At 43.2% G+C, this 14,118-nt stretch overlaps 1 long non-coding RNA gene across 1 annotated transcript in view; it reads left to right on the top strand.

The window, feature by feature from the left end:
- Positions 1-14,118, top strand: part of LOC112263978 — a 56,592-nt gene that overhangs the window by 17,487 nt on the left and 24,987 nt on the right. Inside the window, exon 2 of the long non-coding RNA XR_002955565.1 lies at positions 9,538-9,721. This is a non-coding gene — a long non-coding RNA (uncharacterized LOC112263978). The remainder of the gene's footprint in view (positions 1-9,537; positions 9,722-14,118) is intronic.

Here is a 14,118-nt window from a genome sequence, read left to right as displayed (position 1 = left end):
CAGACCCTGTGTGTCAGCCTGACAGGAAGCCACACTCCTCCATGAATGAGGAAGTGAAATCGCAGTCTCCACATCTCCTTTCTACTTCAGAAAGGAAGTGGTTCAGACATACTGTTCATAATGAGGCCAAATAGAATAGAAAGTAAAATAGTAGAACACAACAGAATAACTTTATTTCTAGGGACAGGAGAGTAAGACTGCACACTGAAGAGTTATTAATCAGTTACTCATATTTCAGCCTCTGGTCAGATGTAATTACTGCATCTCCATCATGATTGGATGTGTACCATTCTGGCCCAGAAATCCAGACAAAACAGACCTGGTTGCTATGGAAACAGTCAGACACTCCATATTCAAGATCTAAGGTTCTATAAATCAGACCGGATTACAAGGCATTCCAATTAACCATTTGTATTCCTGAAAGCATCAACACATACAATCATCTCTACAACAACAACAACCATCAGCCCATTCTAGTTCAGACATCCCTGACATCAAGCCAAGTTGCCTGGGCAGCAGTAACTGCAGCGGCAGCTTTTGAGTTGAAAAGACCACTGCACTATATAAAGTCATCACAGTACAATTGAGACCATGTACTGTGCTGGCCCTCACAAGCCAAGCGGTGAGAAGACAATTGGAGTGGAAAGGACATCTCTTTTTTAGAACCCCGGTTTGCTCTGGAGAGGCTCTTATTTTTTATTTTTTTTGAGGCTCTTATACAGTATGTATGTCCCTCCCTCCCTCGCTCCCACTTCTTCAGCTCTATTACTTAGCAGTTCGCTGGCCTAAAGCCTCAAGTCAAACATTTCCACATACAATGAAGAGACAGACAGTTGGGAAGGATACAGTATCATTTCACCCCTATAACCAGGGAGAAGGGCGTCAGCACATTGAGAGATTTACAATTGCCTGGCTGCCTGGCTCAGGGCTGAAAGACAGATATAGATTCCTTTACCTTTCAAGAGCAGTTTCACCCGCAAATAGGATTAAAACTAATGGTGTTAGACACTGCAGGCCCAGCACATTAGATTCATTGGGTTTTATCGCGCTGACATTTCCAAAGGTTGAGCTTTGCCTGGTTGGCTGTGTGCAGCCGCAGCAGTGGAGGCGCACGGAGTGGACCGATGCAGGGCTGGGTGGTGACATATTGCGGGCCCAGGAGACCCAGAGCTTTAACAGCCACAGCACAGGAGATCCAGCTTGCCCTCCAGCCAACCCTTTCCATTACCACCTAACATTATTAACACTTGGGGACTACAGATCATATCACTATACTGCACAGGCTTTACAGGGCCAGGTCGAGTTGTCAATGGGAATTGTCGTTTTTTCTTAGTTTATCATTATTTTTATGTTGATTTAGATGATCAGATCGTTCATATTATTCATGATACTGATTATTATATCCACAGGGTGATAGACAGACAGTGCAGTGTGGGCTATTTATTGGAGGAAAGTAAATTGGTATCATTTTCATGGTATCATTTTCATACCATTTGTCATTTAATTTCAATTTGTATAAACAAGACTCTCTTCAAGGGCATGAAATTACACTCTCGTGGTTTGAATTTGAATAAAATATCTTTCCTCTGGGCTCAGCTATTAAATGCTCATTCGGTAGCATACAGGCAGTACTAGACCTGCATAACAATGGTAATGTGGCCTCACATTCTCTACAGGATATCTCTGGATGATGGCCTGCTATTGGCACTGCTACAACCAAGTCTCCCTTTCTTTTGTTGAAAAAGGTGGTCTTATATTGCAGTGGATTCTATCACATTTAGGTTTTCTGACCAAACAAGAAAATGTAACTATACTCCATGTAGAAGGCATTCAACAATCTACATTTGTCTCGCTGCCTTCAGACTAATCCCAACATTTTCCATCACAGCCGGACCACAGCTTTGACAGAAAAATGGCTGTGTGCACCAACCCAGCCAACCACAACTAGACAAATAATACATTATTTCCTTGATTTGAGGCTTTGTTCTCAGTAAAGTGCACATTGTAAGGCTGTCATCTCTAACAGAGCCAGACGGAGCCGGAGAGGCAGGCAGGGTGGAAAACCACCAGCTGAACTTGAAACGTAATTAAATTTACATATGGGGCTGGCTTGCAGGCCTCTGCTGCCTGCGTCTGCCTCTCTCCTCTTGGCATGCAGTCGACTCTGTAAACAACACTCTCTGCATCATTACCTGAGTGTGTACTAAACACTTCTCTACCCAGAGAACAAAGCGAGAGGGAGAAGAAGGGGGAATACATTAGCAAGCAAAATTAGATCATAAGCCACATTTGCGAGGCAACTATGAAATCATAACGCAAGGATGAAACATTGCTGCCTGTCTGTGGAGTGTTCCAAGCCGTAGAGCTGGGAGGGAGGGAGCGGACCGCCATGAGTGTTTGAACTAGTATTTAGAGTTATTAGTTCTACTACATTTTCTCTTAGGCTAAGCATGGTGATGCTGGGTGAGCATGGTGGTGCTATGTGAGCATGGTGATGCTATGTGAGTATGGTGGTGCTGGGTGAGCATGGTGGTGCTATGTGAGCATGGTGGTGCTATGTGAGCATGGTGGTGCTATGTGAGCATGGTGGTGCTATGTGAGCATGGTGGTGCTATGTGAGCATGGTGGTGCTGGGTGAGCATGGTGGTGCTGGGCATGGTGGTGCTATGTGAGCATGGTGGTGCTATGCATGGTGGTGCTATGTGAGCATGGTGGTGCTGGGTGAGCATGGTGGTGCTGGGTGAGCATGGTGGTGCTATGTGAGCATGGTGGTGCTATGTGAGCATGGTGGTGCTGGGTGAGCATGGTGGTGCTGGGTGAGCATGGTGGTGCTGGGTGAGCATGGTGGTGCTATGTGAGCATGGTGGTGCTATGTGAGCATGGTGTGGAATGGGATGGGATGTGAATCATTCAAGCAATGACACTGAATTTTCAAGAAAGATTAATAGCATTTCTCATTGTTTCTTTTGAAGAACTGATTTTGACCCCAATTATGGAACTGCACAAGACAAGCGTGAACATATTTTTGCTTAAATTGCATGTAAATCAAATTGATTCAGTACCTCAACTCTACTTCCTGTGTGCCACCCATTGTAAGGCCCAAGCTGTCTATCATCTCTGGTAAAAAGAGTGTACACTACACAAGGAATAGGATGTCATTTGAGACGCAGACTGATTTTCTTACTAATATTAGGAGGGTTATTCCACAGAGACTTCCACACAGTAATATGTTATAGCTCAGCCTCTGAGAACTGATGAGTGACGTGATCAACCTATTACACTCCTCATGTTGTTTTGTAAAGATACAGAAAATACATCTGATAATAAGTGTGCAAGAAAAAAATGGTCTCATGCTGTCCTGTCAAAGCTGCGTCTCTCTCTCTCGCACGCTTTTCACTGTGGTATACAGGCAAGCTGCAAGGAGGCTTTTAAGCCATTTTTCTTTTAGCTTTGTAAGCACCATTAAGAGGTTCCTTTGAGTGTCAACAAGGCAAACAAACAAAAACAAATCAGTGTTGTGGAAATGCGAGCAGTGATAGCAGTGGTGCTCCCAGAGCGAGGCCAGATTGCTCCCGCTTGGATGTGAATTGCAGGCTCTTCAAAGCGGAGCTTGACTTCAAAAGAGGCCCTAATCCCTGACTAATGACTATCACTGGGAGGGAGGAAACACAACCTTCAGCCTCACTATGTTCACAGTCAGACATGTGCTGCAGCTGCCTAATGGCAGTATAAACAGTTTACCCTGAGAGAGGGATGGATGTATTTAAGCGTTTACCATGCTACTATGCATAGCCGTGATATGAAATGCTATGGTGGCTGCCATGATTCTGTTCCTATGCACAAACAGGTTATTGTTTGATCTACCATGGAGACGTGGTGATGTTGGATCATTCATCCAACAGCAGAGCTGAAAAGAAAATTGTCTCAGAGACGAAGGAGGTGGTTAGGAAGTTGTTCAAGATGGTGTAATGCTGGACACATCCACCAGATGTCAGTCTAAGTATTCTCCTTCAAATCCTCTGTGTCTTACATGATGATGTAATCCATATATGGTAGTGAGAGGAAGCCCACTGGCAGGCAGTGGGAGAAGATGGAAGAAAATGGATTTTGGCCGACATTCTACCCATTTTCTTATCGATGCACCATTTAATCTCAATACAGTTTTCTGTTCACAAAACTAAAATATATTATGAACAGAGTGGACTAAGTTTGGCAGACTTTACCTTTTGCAAAGTTTTTTTTAAATTGCGTTGTTTAGGGGTGCGAAGGTCGAATTGAGTTACTGCACATGCGCACTTCACAGAGTAGGCGTTGCCTAACGGAAATATGCAGATGCATTCTAGAACCCGCCAATAGGATCCCGCTAGCTCGTGCTTGGCTCTGCCCACCTCCTTGCTTGTTCTGCCCACTGACTCATTTGTGACCCGTTTCAGGAAACTAGGTGTATCTCGCGGGTCACTACTTCACAGGAGAGCCGTTTAAATGTAAACCTTTTTTTCCCCTTTTTTTATCAAAATGTTTATTTTTGGGGGGCAGAAATGCATTCTCGAACATGTGAACTTTCATGTGCCTTAATAACAAATTTGTATGCTATCTGTAACTAAGAATAAAATTGTTAAATTACGAGCCTAGTTGTTTAAGCCACAGTAAAGCCAGCAACCTTCCCACTACCCTTGATTGGCTGAGATAATGAGTGGGCTGGACATGCCGAGAGATGAGTTTGGATTGTCTAACACTGCTTTTTTTTAATGTATCCTGTAGTAGAACTTAACAAAAGACTCAATTGTGCAAGTATCCATTTCAATAGAACGACACTATAACAACTGTTTCAAAGCATTCTCGTCTGAGTGTGCCAGAGCGCAGAATAACGCCTGATCAATTCATGATGAATTTACAAACGTTCAACACTGGTTGAATATGGCCGGTGTCAGTAAACGTTTAAAAAAGCGTAATTAAATTGTTGCCAGGAGCAAAGTTGCAGTCACCAACGCTCTGGATAACATGAAAATAGCCTAATCAGCTCACATTGGAAACGACAGGCTGTGGACTATCTTGATTTAGTTATAAAAAATCTTTGGTAATATCTCCCCACACAAACAGGCTCTAATCTTCTCTATATTTGATCCTCCTGTTGCTGTTGTCTGCTGCTTATTTACGATGACCGTATAAACACATGATTATCTTCCAATAATGAGTTTAATCTAATTCGCATTGATTGGACAATGCAGTTCCTGACCTGCACCACCATATCTTTTCTGCTGGCTGGTACCGCCAACCTGGTCTCAGAGCATTTCGTATTAATCCGAGACACTCCATTTGGTATGATATGTATTCATTTGTGGATGTCCATCACCCACTCTGTATGATATGTTACATATTACAATTCATATTATATTACGAATTTGCAAAACGTTCAATATGTTACAAATATGCTAAACTTACGAATTCTAGCTGGGTGGCTAATGTTAGCTAGGCTAAGGGTTAGGGGTTATCGTTAAATTTAAGTTTAGGAGTTAAGTTAAAAGGTTACGGTGAGGGTTAGGGGAAGAGTTAGCTAAAATGGTTAGTTTATGGTTAGGGGAAGGGTTAGGCAACATGCTAAACAGTTGCAAATGATCTCAAAAGTAGTAAGAAATTGAAAACTTGCTAAAATTGAACTTCCAACCATTGAGTTGCAAGAAGTTCAGGTTAAACGCACACCCATCCACCCAGGCCAACCACGCCACTTTTTACTTTCTCTTAAGTAACGAATCTCTCTTATGTAACCATACCAAATGTAACACGTCATACTAATTTCATTGTCCCAGATTTACGTTTACTATGTTATGTTTAGTCTATAAGACCAGGCTGGTACCGCAGGCAACTCTGCATCCTCTCCTGGATTATAAATATGTTTCTGACCTTAAGAGTAATAAAATCAATTCAGATGGCACTAATACTGTCTGCTCTTAAACTTCTCTCCATCTCTCCTCCATCAAATCATTGAGTGGCTGCAGTACAGCTACAGTGGCACAGACAAGAAGATGTGAACAAACCCTTATAAACTCTCCTCAGTGACATCTCTTTAAAAATCATCTCGCAGCCAGCAGCACCATAATAGTGTCTGTCTCAGTCTCGCTGCACAACAAACAGTTAGATTACAGGCAGGAGAAAGAGAAGAGCATCTGCTTGAGGGAGAAACAATATGACTGCTCCTCTCAGGGGAGACACGCAAGTAAAAGACAATCAGAGAGATGGGGGGAGGGAAGGAGAGAGGGAGGGAGGGGGAGCCCCTGAGAGAGAAGCATGAAGCCATGTATCCATCATAGCCATAGGTCCCCAGGGAGCCTGCCTGAAGAAGTGCCCGCTACAGAACTGTCATTCTGTCTGTGTAGCAATCTGACAAACTCAAATGGGAACTGTTTATTGTTTAGCTCAGAACACTGTAGTGTGTCGCTTTTGATTGCCTCTAATTAGGCATGAATGAGCTTGTGGTATGTTTTCAGTCGTTCACTTTGTCATACATCACAAGGAATGGAGTGCAGTCGATAAAAATGAGTCACTTGTTTGCTCAAGGAGTACATGTATGACGATAGTGGAAGTGATTGTGGAATAATAGCAATGCTATGGCAAATTTACAGTAAAAGCTAGTGAGGAGTAAAGTAGTAATGTTTTTCAACCCAAGGCAGCACCCAAAAGTGTTTGATTTTATATGCTAAGTAACATTGACTGAACCACTGTTCAGCAACACTGAGGGTGCTGCACACTCATGCTACGAGTGCATTCTCCGACCACGTTCTCTTGAGTACGTTCTTGTGAGGACGAGAGTGTGGAGAATGCATAAAACAATGCATTTGAGAAGCACTCGTACTCCTCCTACTGTATTACATCACGTTTCATCCCCCCATTTACTGAACCTTCTTCCAGCCAGGACAATGGCAACAATAGTCAAAACTAGATATACTGTACACAAATCAAAAGTTTTACTTCATAATTATCAGCTATATATGTGATTAAATCGTAATAATCTAGCTAGCCAAAAATGAACAAAAATTTATGTTATGCAAGGTAGATGTATATTTTTTGTGGGTAACTACCAATTATTCGTGGCTAGCTAGCTAGCCAGTTAGCCCTATTGAGTTACTATGGACTCACCCAATCACTGTACTGTCTTCCAGCCAGGACAACAATGACAATAGAGACAAAACAAGATATACAGTTGAAATCAAAAGTTTACATACACTTAGGTTTACTATATCACAATTCCAGAGGGTCAGAAGTTTACATACACTAAGTTGACTGTGCCTTTTAAACAGCTTGGAAAATTCCTGAAAATGATGACATAGCCTATCAGAAGCTTCTAAAGCCAATTGACATCATTTGAGTCAATTGGAGGTGTACCTGTGGATGTATTTCAAGGCCTACCTTCAAACTCAAGGCCTCTTAGCTTGACATCATTGGAAAATCAAAAGAAATCATCCAAGACCTCAGAAAAAAAATAGTAGAGCCTGGTTCATCCTTGGGAGCAATTTCCAAACACCTGAAGGTACCACTTTTATCTGTACAAACAATAGTATGCAAGTATAAACACCATGGGACCACGCAGCCGTCATACCACTCAGGAAGGAAACGTGTTCTGTCTCCTAGAGATGAACGTACTTTGGTGCGAAAAGTGCAAATCAATCAAAGGACCTTGTGAAGATGCTGGAGGAAACCGGTACAAAAGTATCTATATCCACAGTAAAATGTGTCCTATATCGACATAATCTGAAAGGCCGCTCAACAAGGAAGAAGCCACTGCTCCAAAACTGCCATAAAAAAAGCCAGACTACGGTTTGCGACAGCACATGGGGACAAAGATCGTACTTTTTGGAGAAATGTACTCTGGTCTGATGAAAGAAAAATAGAACTGTTTGGCCATAATGACCATCGTTATGTTTGGAAGAAAAAGAGGATGCTTGCAAGTCGAAGAACACCATCCCAACCGTGAAGCACGGGGGTGGCAGCATCATGTTGTGGGGGTGCTTTGCTGCAGAAGGGACTGGTGCACTTCACAAAATAGATGGCTCCGTGAGGAAGGAAAATTATGTGGATATATTGAAGCAACATCTCAAGACATCAGTCAGGAAGTTAAAGCTTGGTCGTAAATGGGTCTTCCAAATGGACAATGACCCCAAGCATACTTACAAAGTTGTGGCAAAAGGACAACAAATTCAAGGTATTGGAGTGGCCATCACAAATCTCTGAACTCAATCCTATAGAAAATGTGTGGGCAGAACTGAAAAAGCATGTATGAGTAAGGAGGCCTACAAACCTGACTCAGTTTCACCAGCTCTGTCAGGAAGAATGGAACACAATTCACCCAACTTATTGTGGGAAACGTGTGGAAGGCTACCGGAAACGCTTTACCCAAGTTAAACAATTTAAAGGCAATGCTACCAAATTCTAATTGAGTGTATGTAAACTTCTCACCCACTGGGAATGTGATGAAAGAATTAAAAGCTGAAATAAATCACTATTATTCTGACATTTCACATTCTTAAAATAAAGTGGTGATTCTAACTCACCTAAGACAGGGAATTTTTACGAGGATTAAATGTTAGGAATTGTGAAGAACGGAGTTTAAATGTATTTGGCTAAGGTATATGTACATTTCCGACTTCGGGGGGGGTCAAGATAACTGGATGTTCATGCCTGACGTGGGCCGGGAGTGGGCCCACTCCTCCAGGCTTGCCTGCAACCCAGGCTCCCGTCAGACCCTGGCTTTTGTGCAACAACGCTTTTTGTGGCCTATCATGGTCCCTGACGTCTCCGTATTCGTCGCCACTTGCACAAAAAAAGACTCCTCGGCACAAAAAAAAGACTCCTCGGCAAGCTCCGGCTGGTCTCCTCCAACCTCTGCCTGTCCCTGGTCTCACATCTCTCTGGACTTTGTCAGATTGCTTTCCCCATCTGATGGCATCACAGCAATCCTGACTGTGGTGGATCAGTTTTCCAAAGCCACCCACTTATTTCTTCTCCCCAAACTACCCTCTGCCAGAGAAACAGCCAGCTCATGGTGAAGCACCGCTTCCGGATCATGGACTACCAGTAGACATGGTCTCTGACCGGGGTCCTCAGTTCTCGTCCCGGTACTGGAAGGCATTTTGCACCCTCATTGGGTCTTCGACCAGCCTGTGTTCCGGGATCCACCCCAAGTCCAACGATCCTTCGAAGCAAGTCAATCAGGACCTAGAGACTACTCTGCACTGCCTGGTCTTCACCCACCCCGCCACCTAGAGCCAGCAGCTTGTGTGGGTCGAGTATGCCCACAACATCCTTCCCTGCTCTACCACCGGCCTATTTCCCTTTGAGTGTTCCCTGGGGTATCGGCCCCCGCTCTTCCTTGGTGGAATCCCTCAAACTCTCCCCCTGGTTTATTGACCCATTTTCCATCTCCAAAATCATTAGCCCCTCTTCTGTTTGTCTTCTGTTGGCCCGTACCCTTCGTATACATACTACCTTACTTGTGTCCAGAGTTAAACCCATGTCTCACAGCCCTTTATCTCCTGTTTCCAGGCCCACCCCTCTCCCTTGTCTCATCGACGGCCAACCGGCATACATGGTGAGGCGTCTCCTGAAAGTTCGACCTCGGAGCAGGGTGTTCCAGTACCTGGTTGACTGGTAGGGTTATGACCGGCGGAGAGGTGCTGGGTCCCAGGCCTCATTTCAGATTTCCAACACCGACACCCCAGTCAACGAGGTATGTGCCCGTGGGGGGTATTGTCACACCCTGATCTGTTTCACCTACTCTGTGATTGTCTCCACCCCCCTCCAGGTGTCACACCATCTTCCCCATTATACCCTGTGCATTTATACCTGTGTTCTGTTTGTCTGTTGCCAGTTCGTTTTGTTCGTGAAACCTAACAGTGTTTTGTTACCTTGCTCCTGTTTTGTATCTTATCCCACTTTACTGATTATTTCCTGCCCTGACCATGAGACTGCCTGCCTTTCTGGTCCCTTTGCACCCTCTCTGGTTGATTGACCCCTGCCTGCCTTTGACCTGTCGTTTTCCTGCCTCTGTTTTAGAAATAGACTTTTGTTTCTGCGACACTGTCTGCATCTGGGTCATACCTTAAACGTGATACCCATAGCCTGTTCTGGACTTGAGGACTGTGAAGAGACCTCTGGCAGCATGTCTTGTGGAGTTCACATGGGTGTCCGAGCAGGTCAATACTTTTACTTTGAGCCAGGAGAGATTGACATGTTAATGTTAGCTCTCCGTGTACATTTAAGGGCCAGACGTGCTGCCCTGCTCTGAGCCAATTTACATTTTCATGAGTCCCTCTTTGTGGCACCTGACCACACGACTGGATAGTAGTCCAGGTGTGACGAAACTAGGGCCTGTAGGACCTGCCTTGTTGATAGTTATGTTAAGAAGGCAGAGCATTGCTTTATTATTGATAGACTTCTCCCAATCTCAGCTACTGATGTAAAACAATATATATATATAGGGCTGATTACTGCCCCCTTTGGGGTGATTGGGTGCCCATAGTAAACAGAAAAAAAATCTGTCAAAAATTGCTAATATATGCATATAAAAATTATTATTGAATAGAAAACACTCTAAAGCTTCTAAAACCGTTTAAATTATGTCTCTATGTAAAGCAGAACTCTCAGGGCACTCATTCTCCCAAACTCTCTCTTGTCATCATAAAAGTTGGCCCAACTTTGACGTCATCGGCCCCACCCTTCCCAAGCACTTACAGTCCTGGGAACAGTTTCTATCTCTTCAGCGCGATGTCTGCTTTCAATGGGGCTTCTCATTGTGAGAATCGCGCGAGGGTTTTGGCGGGCCGAAACCTTTCGGTCACGCGAGAAAACAGGCTACTCTCATGCGCGCTCTGTCTTTGTTCCAAGATTGATTAAACGACTCGTGTGTTTCTCTTCGTCCTGAGAATTGCTGTGAAGCTAGATAACATGCTAATGCTGTGTTCTGAACATAGTTTGACAAGTTTAGTCGACATATAATATGTCATTTCGACATTTTGGTGCGCACCCACTTGACTTTTTGGCTGCATTTCAACCGAAATGTGTCGTGTTTGATCACCGAAAGACACAGACTTCCAAACTAAAGCTGTTTTTGGTAAGTATAAACCCTTCCAGGTCTACTGATGGAAGAACAGCAAAGGTAAGGGAATATTTATGTGTTTATTATGGGTTTCTGTGGACTCCAAGTAGAGGAGCCAAAATGCTAATTCCTGAGCGCCGACTCATATTATAGCCTAGTGAACGAAATCTGTAACGTTAAAAATAAAAGTAACACAGCGATTGCATTTAGAAGAAGTGTATCTTTCTATACATATGTAGAACATGCATATTTAGTCTAAGTTTATGTTGTGTATTCTATGTTAGCTGACGGCATATGCTGGAGCTATCGTCATTTCTCCGGACATTTGAGTAGCATTTTTTTGAACATGCCGTCATTGTAAACAGATTTATGGATATATATAGCATATTATTGAAAAAAAAAAATGTACTGTGTAACATGTTATATTACTGTCATCTGATGAAGATTTCAAAAGGTTAGTGAAATTATTTTAATTTTAATCCTGCGTTTGGTGATTGCATATTTTGTGGAATTTGGCTATGGAAATTAGCTTGGTCTTCGGTGGTGGTTTGACATAAATATGTGCTATGTTTTCGCCGTAAAACATTTTAGAAATCTGACTTGCTGGCTAGATAAACAAGTTGTTTATCTTTCATTTGAGCTATTGGACTTGTTAATGTGTGGAGGTTAAATATTTTTAAGAATATTTTTGCGTTCCATGCGCCACATTCCAGCTGACGGTGGGAGGGCTGGTTCCCAATTGGGACTCAAGATCCTCAACAGGTTTTAAGAAGGCAGAGCATTGCTTTATTATTGATAGACTTCTCCCAATCTCAGCTACTGATGTAAAACAATATATATATATTTGGAGAACTGTCAAATACCAAGAGAGCAAATGCATTTCCTTACTTATTTCAGATGCTTATCATGACTTCTCCAGTACCAAGAAAAAATATATTGTAAAGCAGTTTTTCAGCTAAAAGACATTTGAAGATAACAGTAGCAAGGATGTATACAGACACCTGTTAGTCAGGCTTATTGAGGTAGTATGTACATGTGGGTATGGTTAAAGTGACTATCCATATATGATGAACAAAGAGTTGCAGTAGCATAAAAAGAGGGGTTGGCGGGTGGTGGGTGGGACACAATGCAGATAGCCCGGTTAGCCAATGTGCGGGAGCACTGGTTGGTTGGGCCAATTGAAGTGGTATGTACATGAATGTATAGTTAAAGTGACTATGCATATAAGGTAAACAGAGAGTAGCAGCAGCGTAATAGAGGGGTTGGGGGGGTCACACAATGCAAATAGTCCGGGCAACCATTTGGTTACCTGTTCAGGAGTCTTATGTCTTGGGGGTAAAAACTGTTGAGAAGCCTTTTTGTCCTAGACTTGGCACTCCGGTACCGTTTGCCATGCGGTAGTAGAGAGAACAGTCTATGATGGGTGGCTGTGGTCTTTGACAATTTTTAGGGCCTTCCTCTGACACCACCTGGTGTAGAGGTTCTGGATGGCAGGCAGCTTTGCCCCAGTGATGTACTGGGCAGCACACACTACCCTCTGAAGTGCCTTGCGGTCGGAGGCCGAGCATTTGCCATACCGGGCAGCAATGCAACCGGTCAGGATGCTCTCGATGTTGCAGCTGTAGAACCTTTGGAGGATCTCAGGACCCATCCCAAATCTTTTTAGTTTCCTGAGGGGAATAGGCTTTGTCGTGCCCTCTTCACGACTGTCTTGGTGTGTTTGAACCACATGTTGATGTGGACACCAAGGAACTTGAAGCTCTCAACCTGCTCCACTACAACCCCGTCGATGAGAATGGGTGCGTGCTCGGTGCTCCTTTTCCTGTAGTCCACAATCATCTCCTTAGTCTTGGTTACGTTGAGGGATAGGTTGTTATTCTGGCACCACCCGGCCAGGTCTCTGACCTCCTCCCTATAGGCTGTCTCGTCGTGGTCGGTGATCAGGCCTACCACTGTGGTGTCGTCTGCAAACTTAATGATGGTGTTGGAGTCGTGCCTGGGCAGTATGCAAATTGGAGTGGGTCTAGGGTTTCTGGGATAATGGAGAGGGGGGTCAGAGGTGAGAGGGATAAAGGTGAACATATTGAAAGATTGGTGGGAGGAGAGGAGAAGCTCAGTACTTGAGACCATTCAATGCATTCGAATAGCTGTGTAAACATACTTGTCCAGATAGAATGCCAGATTGTTACAGCTCACTCTGTGAGCATGCGGGAAGCCTTGCTGTTAAATAATGATCCCCTTCATGTTAGTGATTTACCCACAGCATGTTGACAGTGCTGGTTAACATATCCTGTCTTTTACAATACATCCAATATCTATAAAAAATATATATAATTTGAACCTTTATTTAACCAGGAAGGGCTCATTGAGATTCAAATCTATTTTTCAAGAGCGCCCTGGCCAAGATAGGCAGCACCAAGTCATTACAAAAAAATTACAGACAGGCAACATGAAAAACTACAAGTAATCTAGTAAAAACCATTGAATTCACAAGAGTATAAAACAGCAAATTAATAACATTGACAGGTCAGAAAATCAGCCTCAAAATCCTTCATCAAGTGATTTAAAAACACCAATCGGGACAAGTTCTTCCAGTTTAAAAGTATTTTTAAGGTCTTCCAAGACGATGGCGTAGAGTACATAAAAGCCCTTTTACCAAATTCAGTTCGGACATTTGGAACAGTTAGCAGGATAAAGTCCAGCGAACGAAGAGAGTACCCACCACATTTCTGAACAATAAAAATGCACAAATAAAAAGGTAGTAAACCCAAAATGGCTTTGTAAATAAAAGTACAGTGCCTTGCGAAAGTATTCGGCCCCCTTGAACTTTGCGACCTTTTGCCACATTTCAGGCTTCAAACATAAAGATATAAAACTGTATTTTTTGTGAAGAATCAACAACAAGTGGGACACAATCATGAAGTGGAACGACATTTATTGGATATTTCAAACTTTTTTAACAAATCAAAAACTGAAAAATTGGGCGTGCAAAATTATTCAGCCCCCTTAAGTTAATACTTTGTAGCGCC

Source organism: Oncorhynchus tshawytscha, linkage group LG12 (genome assembly GCF_018296145.1).
Source record: "Oncorhynchus tshawytscha isolate Ot180627B linkage group LG12, Otsh_v2.0, whole genome shotgun sequence".
In the NCBI taxonomy this organism is placed as follows: Eukaryota; Metazoa; Chordata; class Actinopteri; order Salmoniformes; family Salmonidae; genus Oncorhynchus; species Oncorhynchus tshawytscha.
This window is presented reverse-complemented; position numbering and strand designations above follow the sequence as displayed.